A 14,292-nucleotide genomic window follows, 5' to 3' on the forward strand; every position below is an offset into this window, starting at 1 on the left:
CGCATGCGCCATGCCAATCTCTGAATGTCGGGATAACTGGCTCATGCATAGGAGTGACATCATCCCATGCTGGCCAATGAAGAGGCCTTCTCAGAAGAAGAGGACCAATTGGACAGATGAGTATTCACCCTTTAGTTTCCACTTTCAATGGGTGAAGTTCGGTGGTGGTACTGCCCACCGAATGCAATATGAGGGTGCACATTTTGCAGCTTAAAGTGGGACTAAACCCCCAGAGATACCTCCATCCTCCAGAGATGCAGCGATTAATCCCTCACCAGCCGCTGTCATCCTCTTCCGGGTGCTGGGTTTTCGGATTCTTCATTGGTTGGAAGGGTGGTGGCGTCATCCCAAGCACGGGAGTTGGCCATTGCAGTGAACGCTGAGGTGTGCATGCGCAGCTCAGTGTGCATTCAATAGAAGACTCTGATCGGGCAAGTAAGCATGCGTGTTGTTGCAGAAGAGACACGGCATGCTTGCCATCTTTGAAAAATTAGGTTTAGTTCTGCTTTTAAGGGGGTGGTCCAAGGGTGGTAAAACTGTCACTCATCTGCCTGTTTTTTCCCAAAATACCCCTGTCACATGACGAAGAGCGGAAGGAGTCGCTCTGAGTACCGATTTCCCAGTACAAGGGGGAAACTTGATGAGGACACCTGATATCAAGGAGGAATTTACTTGGCACTCCACCTGGTGGAGGGGGGTGCAAATTTCCACGTCACCCTGGGCCCTGGATGACCTTGCGCCGGCAATCGTGAGATATATCTAAATGGTGCACCAGATCCCAGTGAAAATCCTCCTTTTTCTTACAGGATTTTTGTTCAGCAGACAATTTTTTCTTTTCAGTCATTAGTTAAAATAGAGCCAAACACAATTTTTTCTCCAGCACAGATAACAGTGTCCTTTGGGTCATCTTTATGGATTTCAAGGATTTGTGCAAATGCAACTGCGGTCTCCCCTGCTTCTGTTCTATACATGGCAAGGCCAGGCCAGCGCCCTTGGGCTTCGAAAGCCATTGTATAGCAGAATGGTGCACATTTAACATAATTATGTGATCAGAGGTGGAATAAACATCGCACTCGGCTGCCTCTACACCATTCAGCCCAGGGCCCGGTAAATCCCTACAAAGCCTTCCATGCCTCAATAGAAAAACAAACAAAAAGTTTATACTCACGGAACAAAAGTATGAGAATATGAAATAAGTATTTAAATGGTGGAAGGATCTGCATGGGCTGGGTATCATCGGATGGGGGTTCTGGAGGAAGTAAGGGGAAATCTGCACTGGGTTTGGTGTGAGGGTTGAGGTTTCCTGGAGAGAGCTACTGAGGTGGCGTGGGGTCTTTGGGTGGGCTGCGGGCTTTGCAGGGGCACTGTGAGAGACTGAAGGGAACTGCTGGGGCTATTGTAGGACACTGTTGGAGGTTGGGGGTACTTGGGGGGGGGGGGGTCTGGAGGCTCTGTAGTTAGCTTGGTGGCACTGTAGATGACTGTGACGCACAGTGGGCGGATGGTTTGCACTATGGGGGCTGAGGGTTCTATGGCGGGCACACTATAGGAAGTTGAAGAGCATTGTGAGAAACTGGTAAAGGTTGAGAGCGCTTTGGGGTCTAGAGACTCTTCAACAATCTCGGTGGCACTGTAGAGAGCTGGCGTGCACTGTGGGAGGATGGTTGGCACCAGAGGCGAACTGACCATTTGGAAACTCGGGCACTGCCCGAGGGCCCTTGGTCAGTAGGGGGCCCCATGAGATTCCCCTGGTACCTTTTTCATAGGCTTTTTTTAGTTTGTGCAAGGACACGGGGGCCCCATGATCGCCTATTGCCCAGGAGCCCCATGAGTTGTCAGTCCGCCCCTGGTTGGCACTGTAGTGGCTGAGGGTTCTCAGGGGGACTGGGGGCAATGTTGGAGGTTGAGGGGCACTGTGGGTCACTGTAAGGAGGTTGGGGATATTGTGAGACACTGTCAAGCGTTGGGGGCTTTTTGGGGGTCTGTCATGCTTTGCTGGGTTTTTTTTTTTTGCCTTCCTCTGGATCAACTGTGGGTATAGGATTATAACTTTTTTTTTTTTTTTTCCTATGGTTGAACTGGATGGACTTTTGTCTTTTTTCAGCCAGACTAACTATTAACTATGTAACTATGTAAAATCTAGGTGGTACTATAAGGGTCTAGGTGGCACTGTGGAAGGATGGTTGGCACTGAGGGTTCTCAGGGGCACTGTTGGAGGTTGAGGGGTACTGCAGGCCCTTTTGGAGGTTGGGGGCATTGTGGGACACAGTTGGATGTTGGGAGCTCTGTAGACTCTGCGGCAAGCTAGGTGGCAGTGTAGGGGGCTGGTTGGCACTGTGGGGGCATGAGAGTTCTCAGGGGTCCTGGGGGCACTGAGGGAGGTTGAGGGGCACTGCAGGCCACAATGGGAGATTAGAGGGTACCTTGGAAACTAAGAGACACTGTAGAAGATGAGGGGATCTGCAGTGGCTGGAGGCCTGGTGGTTGAGAACACATTTGGGAAGAACTGGAAAGGCAATTATGAGCCAGGTCTTCTTACCCAACATCAGTACCTGACCTCACAAATGAGCACAAAATTCTCACAGAGACTCCAAAATCTTATGGAAAGCACCAGTTCTGGTATAGTCGCAAAATGATGGAAAGTCCTTATTAATGGCCATGAGGGAAGGGCAGGACAACTTCATATTAATGTCCATGGTTTTGGAATAGGAAGCTCAACAAGCTTTAATGGTCAAGGGTCCAAGAAGTTTTGGAACTTTAGATGAGACCGTCAGAGCAGGGGATGCCTGAAATTTTACCTCCAGTTCTGTGCAGACATCTGGGAAACAGGAGCCAATGATGTGAGCAGCTACTAGGAATTCAGGGATGTCCTCTCGACCGAGCATTGTTTTATTTTTTAGCAAATTTAAAATTTTCCGTTAATACCCCTAACAGTTGAGCCTTTATATCTCGAATCCAGATCCGATGAATAAATGATGTTTTTTCCAGAGAGAGGAGCGGACGTGGTTATGCTAACTCCCGACTGCATAAACATTGATGCAAAAAAAAAAAAGAAAAAGTAATTTGGAGAGATTCCAGCGAACCTTCTGAACAATTTAGGCAGATATTACAGAACACAACGGGAGGCCTACCTGACGCACATGACAATGTTGTCTGACAAAGCTCCACGCTCGATATTCGGGACCCCCGAGAGACTCAGCAAATTTCTGAATTGTTTAGAATGCATTTAAATCCTGATGTCACGCTGACACTTCCCGCTTGATGCCTGTTAACACTCGGGACACCAAATATTCCACCAAATTCTCTCGTCTCTGTCTGCCTGGAGAACGAGGAAATCGCGGCTTTTCATGAAACACCGGGAGGGGCTCCTCGGAGGGGAAGACCGCGCGGCCAAAAGGCAGGACGTGGAAGGGCTTTGATCAATAAACCAACGTTGTAGAAAATTGCCAAATGAAATGGGGAGAGCGGAGCTTGTTTTATTTAAGGTTTGATCCCTTTGAATTCCAACTCTCGGGCTAGTTGGAGCGCCTCTGGTGACTCTTGATAACTGATAAGTGGGCCATGCTGGAGAAGATAACCAGTTACTGTAAGGCGGGGCTTTTTTTTTTCAGTGGGAACATGGGGGAATGCAGTCCCAGCCAGGGGCGGACTGACCATTTGAGCACTGCCCGAGGGCCCGGGGTCAGTAGGGGGCCCCATGTGATGCCCCCTTGTACCTTTTTCATAGGCTTTTTTAAGTGTGGGTAAGGACACAGGGGCCCCATGATCCCCTATTGCCCAGGGGGCCCCATGAGTTGTCAGTCCACCCCTGGTCCCAGCACCTCCACCACTGAATGTATGCAATGGCAAGGGGTGCTGGGAGCAGTGGTGTATTTACCATAAGACAAACAAGGCACTTGCCTAGGGCAGCATTTTTCAGGGGGGCACCCCCCCCCCCCCAGAAGAGGAGACGAAAGAAGGGACGGAAGAAGGGACACATGCGTCAGTTGGGATCCACCTGCTTGACAGAGTATGCAGAGCCCAACTCTCATTCCAGGGGATGTCTGGAGCTGTGAAGGTGAGTGTCTTTCGCTGGGGGGTTGGGTGGTTGGTGGATGGTGGTAGTGGAAGGCTCTCTTGGGTGGGGGGGGGGGGTAAAGAGGGGTGGAGGTGTTGGTTGGTGTCAGGTTCACTCCGATGTTTGCGCCAAATCCTCATGTGTGGAGCAATCGCTGTTTACATACACGGGACCTACATGTGTGGGCGGGGCATGACAGGACTGCTTTTCAATTGTTTTAATTATTTTATTACTTTTTTTTTTTTTTTTACACCTTTTTTTTTCATTTAACTTTATTGCTATCACAAGGGGACTAGCAAACACCATATGTGAAAACACTGAGCAGGCAGCAGGTCCTCTTTATGGGGACATCAGGGATCTATGAGCCCCCCCATGTCTGCCCTGCCCTCAAGTGCAGCTAATCAAGCACAGAACGTGCTGGTTTGCAACTCTGCAGGCACCATTAAATGTGAGGACAATCAACCACATCTCAAGGAACCTCTGGGGGAACCTTAGGGTTCCTTGGGATCCTGGTTGAGAATGGTTGCCATGGGCTAATAATGTCACATGTTTTCCTAGGCTTACCAAAGGTCGACTTTAAAAGATGACCATCATAACTTTAAAGAAGGGAGTATGAACCCCCCGAAACGCGTGGCTTGTCTCCTTTCTTTTGCATCGGACTCTAAACGTTCAGGTTTGACTTTTGTATGGTCCAGAGTCATGGCTCCCAAGCCTGTCATTTGTAGGGAATGTCCTCCTTTAAGAACCAAACCCCTCTCCCCCTTCAATCGCCCCTCTTTTTCCCACTCAAAACTTTTCACTTTCATTATCTGTACCTTTTGAAGGGAATAGGCAAAGCCGCTCTTCTGTCATATTTGTTTTTTATTTTTTTACAACCATCATAATCTACATAGTTATACACAGAAAGGAAGACGATTAAATAATATACATAGGGAACCAAGAAGATGTACGGGCTCCTGCCCAGGTGGGCTTACAATCTATCGGGCCGGAGATGGTGAGCCAGTGCAAGATAGCTTATGTATCATCTGAGGCTGGGGGGGGGGGTGGACTGTACTCCTCGGGATGGGGCAGGGATAGGCAACCTTGGCCCCCTAGATGTTGTGGAACTACAAGTGCTATGAGGCACTGCAAGTCCCAGACCGCCATGAGGCCGAGGGATGATGGAATTTTGTAGTGCCAGGGTTGCCTACCTCTGGACTTGGGCGTTCCTGAGGGAGCGATTTGCATAATGATTGCAATTAATCCTTTCTAAGGCTTCATCCACATCTGAGCGTTTTGTGAACGTGCGTATGAAACACGCTCTGTGCTCACGGGGCCATTCATTGGTGAGGGCATCCCAGACACAGCAAGCAGGTGCGACTTTTTGGTGTGCATCAAACGTGCAAAGGTGCATGCCGCACGTAGAAAATGAATGGCCTGCCCTATGCGTGTAGCGTGAATATGCGCACAAAAGGCGCATTCACTAAACGCCAAGTGTGAACCAAGCCTTTATCTTTGTGGTTTACTTTCCCGGGGTGAAGGATTAAATGTGAACCCCCTTCATTGGTCTACATTTCTGGGGTCCGTGATGTCATAAGGACACATACACCCTACAAGATGGCACCATTTTGAATACGGACACAGACCTATGATGAAGACTGAAGTCACATTGGCTATTTTGCTGTTGGTGATATATCGCCAACAGCAAAATCCCAAAAATACACCTCCGCTACTCCACCCCTTATACATACCACAAGCAGCCTATATTAAAGGGAAGCGGTCACAACATTGCCTGTGAAGGAATCCAAATACCTGTTTTTCTGTGATAACTGTGCACTTGTAATTATTCATTTTATTGTATTTTCCTCAATTTGACTTTACTTACTGTGTCTGACTCTCCAGCTTGAGAGCCGGGGTCAGAGGTCACCTGAAGCCTGACAGTTGCTCTGTGCACGGCCAGACCTCAAGTTCTTGCTAAAGGCTGGTCATGACCGCTTCTCTGCAATGGAGGCAAGTTGGGGAAGCCACTGGAAATGGCTTAGTTTATGGTCTGGTCATGACCGCTTCTCTGCAATGGAGGCAAGTTGGGGAAGCCACTGGAAATGGCTTAGTTTATGGTCTGGTCATGACCGCTTCTCTGCAATGGAGGCAAGTTGGGGAAGCCACTGGAAATGGCTTAGTTTATGGTCTGGTCATGACCGCTTCTCTGCAATGGAGGCAAGTTGGGGAAGCCACTGGAAATGGCTTAGTTTATGGTCTGGTCATGACCGCTTCTCTGCAATGGAAGCAAGTTGGGGACGCTACTGGAAATGGCTTAGTTTATGGTCTGGTCATGACCGCTTCTCTGCAATGGAGGCAAGTTGGGGAAGCCACTGGAAATGGCTTAGTTTATGGTCTGGTCATGACCGCTTCTCTGCAATGGAAGCAAGTTGGGGAAGCTACTGGAAATGGCTTAGTTTATGGTCTGGTCATGACCACTTCTCTGCAATGGAGGCAAGTTGGGGAAGCCACTGGAAATGGCTTAGTTTATTTTACATTGTATCTTGTTACATTGTACCTTTTTATACATTGTATTTTTTTTTTTACATTGTACATTTTTGTGAATATGAGAAACATTTATGAAAGAGAAGAACTGGCAAAACAAAATGTAGCTATTTTTTCCAACCTCCTCTAATATCTGAAGTGAGCATGAGCTCCGCGTTATTGAACATACAGTAATCTGGAGGATCTGATGGAGCATGCGGGCGTACAAAGTACAGTCCATAGCAAACCATCGTGATTCGTTCACTGATCCGTGTTCCCGGGCAGCACCAGAAACGCTGATTAAAATGTATAAATAATACCGATGCCCAGAAATGTACCCGGGCGGGATATATACACCACTTCTACACATAGAAATCTATATATTTACACTCGCATATGTACATAATTTGGGAACAGCTGCTACATACAGGCACATCTGCTACAAGCTGCTAATTACATCTCTCTGCATCTTCCAGAGCTCCCGCTGTGCCGCGCTGTACCGTCATCATAACCCTTTCCCTGCTGCAAGCCTGACGGAGCTACAGATACCCATCTTGGCATAGGGATCACCCTGCCATAAAAGAGGAGACCAACAGGTGCCCGAAAAATCAAGACAAGAGGTAAGCGGAAACTTCTACAAGGTGTATTGGCCGAGCGTGTTTAAGCCATGCGCCATGGAGCTGGCCACCTCGCAAGGAAACAATGGCGGATGGCTTACCCTGCCTGATCTCTCACCTCCAAGATTGGCCGGCTGGGGAATATCTGTGACAGTCACCGTATCCCATTCACCTGATCCAGGTGTGTGCAGCAGTCTTGCGTCAAAAGAATGGGCATCATCTTATGTTAAAGAGAACCTTTCCTAAGAGGTGCAGGCTGCCATTGTTATCCTCCTGCAGGAAATGCTCATTTTCTGGCTGTTATGTAAGGAAATTTAGAGAACAGTTGGTTATCAGCATACTGGTTCAACAACAGGTAGCCTCAGAAGTCCAGCTGTGGATCTACAAGTCCCATGAAGCAAGTCTCAGACAGCCACAGCCATGATTCTCAGAGACATGATGGGGTTTGCAGTTCCATATATATCATTTTTTTATATCAAATTACCTAAAAAAACAATAGCTGTATTTTTTTTTTTTAGGCACGAGGCAATAGATAGGCACATTGGCATCATACTGCAGAGAATTGTCACTAATAAAGCCCATCAACGATCACCAGCCCCTCTTGCTACTATTCCAACCAGTTGATTGTAAACCAGGGGCGGACTGACCATTTGGACCATTTGGGCCCAGGGTCAGTAAGAGGCCCCATGAGATGCCCCTAGTACCTTTTTTATAGGCTCTTTTTGGATGTGGTTTGAGTGTGGGTGAGGACACAGGGGCCCCATGATCCCCTATTGCCTGGGGGCCCCATGAGATGCCCCTAGTACCTTTTTATAGGCTCATTTTGGGTGTGGGTGAGGACACAGGGTCCCCATGATCCCCTATTGCCTGGGGGCCCCATGAGATGCCCCTAGTACCTTTTTATAGGCTCATTTTGGGTGTGGGTAAGGACACAGGGGCCCCATGATCCCCTATTGCCTGGGGGCCCCATGAGATGCCCCTGGTACCTTTTTCAAAGGCTTTTTTCATAAGCTTTTTTGGGTGTGGTTTGAGTGTGGGTGAGGACACAGGGGCCCCATGATCCCCTATTGCCTGGGGGCCCCATGAGATGCCCCTGGTACCTTTCATAGGCTTTGTTTGGGTGTGGTTTGGGTGTGGGTGAGGACATAGGGGCCCCATGATCCCCTATTACCTGGGGGCCCCATGAGTTGTCAGTCCGCCCCTGCTGTAAACCCTAAATGCATGGCATTTAGTTTGCTCTGTGCACTATTCATCATAAACCATTTTCTCTCTTTTTTCAAATAAAATCATATTTTCACCTTTTTTGTGCTTTTTGTTACATCATAGTGCTGCCGATTTCCTGCAGACACTTCCTGTCTACAGGCACGGTATTTCTCAGGGTGGGTTTCCTGATGGTGACAGCAGTGGGCCATGCCTGTGTAAAGTGTTTTTAAATGGCCACTTGTAGTCTCCATCAGAAACCCCATTTGACAACGCAGGAGCACAACTGGGAGACAGGGACAGAAGGTTGTCACCCTACAACAGGAAGTTCCCAAAGGAGGACCTACATGGCAAGATCACCAGGGATTATTTTAATGATTTAAAAATTTTGAAGAAGACTTTTGAAATTGCAATAATATGATAAACCTTTTTTAAGATTTGTGTGATTGGGTTTACGTCTACTTCTATTAATGATCTTGTTAATCTTACCAGGACAAGGGATTCGCTTGGGTGTAAGAAGAGGCCCTGTCATATTCTGTTCCATGAGCTGCTTCCCCTCGTTTTGTGTACTGTATATCCTAGAGCAGGGGCGGACTGACAACTCATGGGGCCCCCGGGCAATAGGGGATCAAGGGGCCCCTGTGTCCTTGCCCAAACTCAAAAAAGCCTATGAAAAAGGCACCAGGGGTATCTCCTGGGGCCCCCTATTGACCCTGGGCCCTTGGGCAGTGCCCGAGTTTCCGAATGGTCAGTCCGCCCCTGTCCTAGAGAACCCCGGGGTCAGCAGGAGAGAGGACAGTTTAGTCAGTACTTTGGTGCCCTCCTCTCTTCTGCTGAATGGGGCTTTTTCAGTACATCATTGTAGTGTAGTATACTGGTGGAACTACTAGGGTTGCAAAGGTCACACTTGGGACCAGGCCCTGGCGTTCTGCCACCATGGGGGGGGGGCCAAGATGGAAGGTGGGGGTACTCGCTGCAGAACATGTGAAAGGGTCCTGCTGCTGGACCATAATAAAGGGCCCCAGGATGAGTCAGAAGAGACCCAGGTTTGGAGGGAAGGGCCTCAAGACCAGAGGAAAGGGCCCCAGGACTGATGGAAAGCACCTGGGACCAGTGGAAAGGGCCTTGGCATAGGGTAATGGGGGCCCTTCATGGCTTCTTGCACCAGAGCCCTAAAGGTTCTAGTTATGCTTCTGATAGGATGCATATACAGTCATGGCCGAAATTGTTGGCACCCTTGATATTTTTCCTGAAAATCAAGTATTTCACACAAAAAAGGTATTGCATTAACACATGTTTTGCTATACACATGTTTATTCCCTTTGTATGTATTGGAACAAATATAAAACAGAGGCAGAAAAGCAAATATGACATAATGTCACACAAAACCCCAAAAATGGGCTGGACAAAAGTATTGGCACCCTTAACTTAATATTTGGTTGCACACCCTTTGGAAAACATAACTGAAATCAGTCGCTTCCTATAACCATCAATAAGCTTCTGACACCTCTCACCCGGAATTTTGGACCACTCTTCCTTTGCAAACAGCTCCAGGTCTCTCTTATTGGAAGGACACCTTTTCCCAACAGCAATTTTAAGATCTCTCCACAGGTGTTCAATGGGATTTAGATCTGGGCTCATTGCTGGCCACTTCAGAACTCTCCAGCGCTTCTTTGCCATCCATTTCTGAGTGCTTTTTGACGTATGTTTGGGGTCATTGTCCTGCTGGAAGACCCAGGATCTTGGACGCAAACCCAGCTTTCTGACACTGGGCCCTACAGTGCGACCCAAAATCCTTTGGTAATCCTCAGATTTCATGATGCCTTGCACACAGTCAAGGCACCCAGTGCCAGAGGCAGCAAAACAACCCCAAAACATCATTGAACCTCCACCATATTTTACCGTAGGTACTGTGTTTTGTTCTTTGTAGGCCTCATTCCGTTTTCGGTAAACAGTAGAATGATGTGCTTTACCGAAAAGCTCTATCTTGGTCTCATCTGTCCACAAGACGTTTTCCCAGAAGGCTTTTGGCTTACTCAAGTACATTTTGGCAAACTGTAGTCTTGCTTTTTTATGTCTCTGTGTCAGCAGTGGGGTCCTCCTGGGTCTCCTGCCATAGCGTTTCATTTCATTTAAATGTCGACGGATAGTTCGCGCTGACACCGATGCTCCCTGAGCCTGCAGGACAGCTTGAATGTCTTTGGAACATGTTTGGGGCTGCTTATCCACCATCCGGACTATTCTGCGTTGCAATCTTTCATCAATTTTCCTCATCCGTCCACGACCAGGGAGATTAGCTACAGTGCCATGGGTTGCAAACTTCTTGATAATGTTGCGCACTGTGGACAAAGGCAAATCTAGTTCTCTGGAGATGGACTTGTAACCTTGAGATTGTTGATATTTTGCCACAATTTTGGTTCTCAGGTCCTCAGACAGTTCTCGTCTCCTCTTTCTGTTGTCCATGCTTAGTGTGGCACAGACAGACACACAATGCAAAGGTTAAGTGAACGTCTCTCCTTTTTATCTGCTTTCAGGTGTGATTTCTATATTGCCCACACCTGTTACTTGCCCCAGGTGAGTTTACAGGAGCATCACATGCTTGTAACATTCTTATTTATCCGCAGTTGTGAAAGGGTGCCAATACTTTTGTCCAGCCCATTTTTGGAGGTTTGTGTGACATTATGTCGAATTTGCTTTCTTTCCTCCCTTTTTTTGTTTTGTCCCAATACACACAAAGGGAATAAACATGTGTATAGCAAAACATGTGTTAATGCAATACGTTTCGTGAGAAATACATGATTTCCTGGAGAAATATCAAGGGTGCCAACAATTTCGGCCATGACTGTATATATATATATATATATATCTCCAAAATCCTTGACTCAGAACCCAAATATCTTAGATTTTGGGAACCCTGGCTCTGGAGTGTGCTCCCTTCTTTTAACCACTCTAGCTTCCACTATCTAGAGTACCTCCTTACTCTAAATCCTGAGCCCAAGGTGGACACCTTTCCCCACCCTACCCCATTAACCTACCTTCTCCCTTATCCAAATTCCTTCCCCATCTTCTACTTTTCCTATTCCCCCGTCTCACAGATCCCAACTCCTTCACAGCCATTTACAGTACCTTCCCAACTTGCTTCACATTTTGCTGCTCACATATTTGAGAAATGTATATCTTCTTCAGGTCTCTCTAACAACTCATCAGTTGACGCCTACTACTGTGCGTACCCAACCCTTATGGTATACCTTGTATGTTCTTCAACTACCTCTACATGGGCAACACCATTAGACATTACAAATGAAAAAAGGAAAATGTAAGTGCATTTTAAATATTTTGTGTTGTAATATTTATACAATATTGTCTCTTTTTAGGTCTCCAAAAATGCACATAGAAGTAGTCTAGTGCAAGAAGAACACACAAGCTCTCAATGTACAGCAGAGTTAACCAGCAACAGGAGGGCGCAGCACAGTAGAGTCAACTGGAAACGGGAGGGCGCAGCACAGTAGAGTCAACCGGAAACGGGAGGAAGCAGCACAGCAGAGTCAACCAGAAACGGGAGGGCACAGCACAGCAGAGTCAACCGGAATCGGGAGGGCGCAGCACGGCAGAGGTAACCGGAATTGGGAGGGCGCAGCACAGCAGAGGTAACCGGAATCAGGAGGGAGCAGCACAGTAGAGTCAACCAAAAACGGGAGGGCGCAGCACAGCAGTCAACCAGAAACGGGAGGGAGCAGCACAGCAGAGTCAATCAGAAACGGGAGGGAGCAGCACAGCAGAGTCAACCAGAAACGGGAGGGCGCAGCACAGCAGAGTCAACCAGAAACGGGAGGGCGCAGCACAGCAGAGTCAACCAGAAACGGGAGGGCGCAGCACAGCAGAGTCAACCAGAACCGGGAGGGCACAGCAACACCAAGAAAATTCACTTGGCACCAGTAAGACCAGGTAAAACTGCCCACCTGCCTCCTCTACTCATCCCTGATTCTACACACCCCCACAAGCCACCTTTAAGGACTGGCATGCACTCAAAGCTCCCATTAGCCTTCAGTTTTGGTTGGACGCCTCGAACATTACATTTTTTTCCTCTCTCAGTCCCAAGTTTGTCGCTTTAAGGGGTGAGTTCACCTTTCCACGCAGATTTCCCAAAAAGGTCCCCATGCACCACAGTACCCCCAGTATAACAACTGCTGTGCTTTGTCTCCAAAACAAATCCTTATGTCTTCAGCTGCTGACACCATTGTCCTCCCCAATACAGATGGCGGGACACGCCCAACACCAGATGTGGAACCCCAGAAATCCATGAAGGAATACTCTCGGCCTCCCTCCCCACCCGCGTATTTGCAGGCCACTCTGCTTTACTCTTGCAAAAAACGTTGAGCTGAAGGAGAGCGCAGACTGCGTGGGTGGGAATGGAAGCTGGAAGCGCTCATTCATGGATTTCCAGGGCCATGAATTCTGTATTGGGTGCATCCTGACAGACTGGGGGGACAATTGAGTCAGCAGCTCACAATTGGGCATTTGTTTGCAGAAGGGAGCACAGCACTTTAATATATTGGGAATACTGTGGTGTATGTATAAAGGTGAACTTACCCTTTAAAGTCGTAGCGTTGAGTTCTGTTTTCCCAGTAAATGGAGAGGCAATGGAACAATTTCCCTAGCGAGGGGCGATCCAAATTCCACCCACCTTCTAAGCCGTGACTCACCAGAATTCTTTTGAAGCACTAATGCCTTCAATTCTATGGCAGCCGTAAAATTCTAATTTTCCGGCTTTTGTAAATACGCTTCAAAACAGATTTCCTATATTCTTGTAATGGCCAAAGGGTGTCGGAACAACATTTGGAAGGAGCCAGCTGTGCTGAGCGAAATAAAACCAAACAAAAAAAAAAAAACAGATTATTGGGGACAGTGTAGTATAGTCAAAACTTTTTGTTTTAGATAGATTCGAATATTTAAACCCCCTGTACATGTGGTAGTACACTGCTATGGACTGGCACCAGAAAAGGAAAATTACGGGAAGGGTTTGATACAATTTTGTGTTTGTCTAAGTTCCTGTTACATCTGTGGGACAAGAAGTGAAAAGAATACAGACCGCAAACAAAGTAATGGAAGTTCATTTGTTGGACAGGTGTCCTCTAAGTTGTCACCAGAACCGGTGTCTCTGCTTGAGTTGTCACCAAAACCGGTGTCCCCGTTTTGAGTTGCCACCAGAACAGGTGTCCCCGTTTTGAGTTGACAGCTCAAACGGGAACACCTGTTCTGGTGGCAACTCTAAAGGGGACACATCTTCTGTTGACAACTCAAACGGGGACACGTCTTCTGTTGACAGCTCAAACGGGGACACCTGTTCTGGTGACAGAAGACGTGTCCCCATTTGAGCTGGCACCAGAACAGGTGTCTCCGTTTTGAGTTGCCACCAGAACAGGTGTCCCCGTTTTGAGTTGCCACCAGAACAGGTGTCCCCGTTTTGAGTTGCCACCAGAACAGGTGTCCCCGTTTTGAGTTGACAGCTCAAACGGGAACACCTGTTCGGGTGGTAACTCTAAAGGGGACACGTCTTCTGTTGACAGCTCAAACGGGGACACCTGTTCTGGTGACAGAAGACGTGTCCCCATTTTGAGTTGCCACCAGAACAGGTGTCCCCGTTTTGAGTTGCCACCAGAACAGGTGTCCCCGTTTTGAGTTGCCACCAGAACAGGTGTCCCCGTTTTGAGTTGCCACCAGAACAGGTGTCCCCGTTTTGAGTTGCCACCAGAACAGGTGTCCCCGTTTTGAGTTGCCACCAGAACAGGTGTCCCCGTTTTGAGTTGCCACCAGAACAGGTGTCCCCGTTTTGAGTTGCCACCAGAACAGGTGTCCCCGTTTTGAGTTGCCACCAGAACAGGTGTCCCCGTTTTGAGTTGACAGCTCAAACGGGAA

The 14,292-nt window shown here is 47.9% G+C and overlaps 1 long non-coding RNA gene across 3 annotated transcripts in view; it reads left to right on the forward strand.

Moving 5' to 3' along the window:
• Positions 1 to 14,292, forward strand: part of LOC149444924 (uncharacterized) — a 98,520-nt gene that overhangs the window by 70,124 nt on the left and 14,104 nt on the right. For all 3 annotated transcript variants that reach the window (XR_016306512.1, XR_016306511.1, XR_016306510.1), the window contains exons 2-3: positions 7,036 to 7,179; positions 11,751 to 11,989. This is a non-coding gene — a long non-coding RNA (uncharacterized LOC149444924). The remainder of the gene's footprint in view (positions 1 to 7,035; positions 7,180 to 11,750; positions 11,990 to 14,292) is intronic.

The sequence above is a fragment of the Staurois parvus genome, unplaced genomic scaffold, assembly GCF_062004578.1.
Source record: "Staurois parvus isolate SC_StPar_1 unplaced genomic scaffold, SC_StPar_1.0 ptg000762l, whole genome shotgun sequence".
Lineage (NCBI taxonomy): Eukaryota > Metazoa > Chordata > Amphibia > Anura > Ranidae > Staurois > Staurois parvus.